Source organism: Chrysochloris asiatica, unplaced genomic scaffold, assembly GCF_000296735.1.
Source record: "Chrysochloris asiatica unplaced genomic scaffold, ChrAsi1.0 scaffold00202, whole genome shotgun sequence".
In the NCBI taxonomy this organism is placed as follows: Eukaryota; Metazoa; Chordata; class Mammalia; order Afrosoricida; family Chrysochloridae; genus Chrysochloris; species Chrysochloris asiatica.
The window spans coordinates 3259293-3262130 of NW_006408720.1; the positions used below are offsets into that span (position 1 = coordinate 3259293).

At 41.1% G+C, this 2838-nt stretch overlaps 1 pseudogene; it reads right to left on the minus strand.

Moving 5' to 3' along the window:
• Window positions 1-2169: 2169 nt before the first annotated feature.
• LOC102839034 overlaps window positions 2170-2838 on the minus strand; it is a 2418-nt pseudogene continuing 1749 nt past the window's right edge.

A 2838-nucleotide genomic window follows, 5' to 3' on the forward strand; every position in this document is an offset into this window, starting at 1 on the left:
CGTTCCAACTCATAGCAACCCTGTACAGGGTTTCTGAGGCTGTAAATCTTTACGGGAGCAGAACGTCTCTCATCTTTATCCCGTCGAACAGCTGGTAGTTTCGAACTGCTGACCGTGTGGTTCACAGCCCGATTCATAACCACTACGCTACCAGAGAGGGTGTAAATCCAAACTCAGGATTTCCCTCTGTTGATCCTTGGAGAAGGTTCTTGTCTCTTTTAAGTTTCTGTTTCATGGTTCCTTGAAAGTCTCCTTTGACATGGCATCTCTCTTCCCCCATCTTGCTATCTAAATTAATCTGCTCTTTTAGTTCTCAAAAGAAATTGACTTAATACACATCTTGCACAAATACTGCATTATTAGTATAACAAAGAAAATACAAACCCAGATGGGATTGTAGTGACAGAAACAGGAGTTAGTATTTACAATATCTATGTTTAGGTAACATAATTTATGAGTTGGACTCCATGTCACTCAAGAATTACAACAATTTAATCCATAATATTTCACCCTTTGGGGCCCCCAGTTCATGTCCTTCGCACATGTAAAAGGCATCCACCCAACTATATTATCCCCAAATTATTCAATCAACTCCAAGTGCAAAATCTCATCACTCCAGTCATTTAAATAAAATTTGGGTGAGACTGTAGACACATTCCATCCTGGGCCAAAATTCCTCTTCATTTTTGAACCTGTGAAACCTTGACCACAATTTATTTGCTTCCAAACTATAGTAATGGAACAGTTACAATGTAGACGTTTCCTTTACAAAAGGGCAAAATTGGAGGAAAGAAAATAGGCACTAGACAATTCCAAAACTCAGCAACACAAATTACATTAGCTCTCAAGTTTTGAAAGTAGTCATCCGCTCTCTGAGACTATCTGGGAAATGACCTCACCCTCTACACTCTGGTTTGTGGCCATGCTCTCTTGTGTCTGGGTAGAGGCCAATTGGCCTTGTGTTCCACCTTTCAGGTCAGTTGGGACAGCAACTCTTCTTATTAGGCTTTGGGAATCTCCATTTTCTTAGTCAATCTGAGTAGTCATCCCAGCCACTTAATCACAGCAGGTTCTATTCTTCTGCTTCTTGGGAATTGCAACTCTGTTTCCTCAGCTTTGGGCATCGCCATCTTCTTAGTGCACTTGAATGGCAGCCAACACTCCAGAACTGAGTTGGTGGAAATCTGACTCTTAGAAACTTAGTTGGCCATGGATCTCCCCTTTGAGACCTAGAAGACTATGGCTCTACCTTTTGAAACTGAGATATACCTGTTTCCCTTGTTTTTTTCTAATAGTGTGATAATCTTTGATTTGTTCCAGTGATGGTTCTTTTCTTTTCTTGGAAGAAAACAGATGTAGTTCCTTTGACAGTTTCCTGCCTATAGATTTCCAAAAGACAGCTTTCTTTCATTTTGTCCTGTCTCTGTTCTTTTCAGTATAAACTGATGGTTTTTCTGCTGTGGTGGTTGGTAACATCTGCCAGTCACAAGGTTAATCTCTTTACAAAAGATTCTGTAGTCACATCCTTTGTGAGAGTTCTAGAATACATAACTTTTATTTATATAAGAGGTTTCTAAATCTTTAAGTTCTATTTTCATTTTGGACAGTTCTTTTTTCTTTTTTTTTAGTTTTTATTGTGAATTGAGTGATAGTTTACATGGGAGAATATTGGTTTTTATACTTATCCTTTCATTGCAATTATTACAATCTCCTCCATGCATCATCATTCAGCAGTATTTGCTTCTATTCCCTCATTTTTATTTTATTTATTAGTTTTTTTTGAGGATGTGTGTGTGATATACACAAAAACACTCAAGAATATATAATCATTTAAGCAACCAAAAGGCACATTCTGCAAGATTGCCTCCTGGCCACCAGCACTTGGCCGCCGACATACAGTTTTTCTCTTTCCTTAAGTCTAGAGTCTTCAGCTGCTCTGTTTCTCCATGTCCTCATCTCTGTCTCCATCTCTGGTGTCGCTGCTTCTTTGGATAGGTGGACAGTTCATTTTATTTTTTCCCTTAATACTTTTACTTTGAGACATGATGGAACACACATGGAAAAATAAAACATAATCATAGTTGATAGTAAAGACTACCTAACCAGAAAGCTTTGTTAGGTAACACAGAAGTTGAAGTTGAGTGTGACATGCTGCAGGGCTGAAAGGAATTAGTATTCTTCTACTTCTTCCTCCCCTTCTCCTTCAACAGAATCCACACCAACCTCCTCATAGTCCTTCTCATGGGCCTCAGAAAACTCTCTTTCCTCCATCCCCTCACCCGTGTACCAGTGAACAGAGGCACACTTGGCATACATCAGGTCAAATTTGTGGTCCAGGCAAGCCCAGGCCTCAGCAATGGCTGTGGTGTTGCTCAGCATGCACACAGCTCATTGTACCTTGGCCAAGTCTCCAACAGGTACCACAGTGGGAGGCTGGTAATTAATACCAACTTGAAATCAGTGGGGTACCAGTCCACAAACTGGATGCGGTGCTTGGTCTTGATGGTGGCAATGGCAGCATTCGCATCTTTGGGAACCACATCACCGTGGTACAGCAGACAGTAAGCCATGTATTTACCATGGCGAGGGTCACATTTCACCATCTGGTTGGCTGGCTCAAAGCAATCATTGGTCATCTCTGCTACAGAAAGCTGCTTATTGTAAGCTTTCTCAGCTGAGATGACGGGAGCATATGTGGCCAGAGGGAAGTGGATGCAGGGACAGGGTACCAGGTTGCTCTGGAATTCTGTCTGATCGACATTCAGGACACCATCAAATCTGAGGGAAGCAGTGATGGAGGACACGATTTGGTTAATAAGGCGGTTAAGGTTAGTGTAG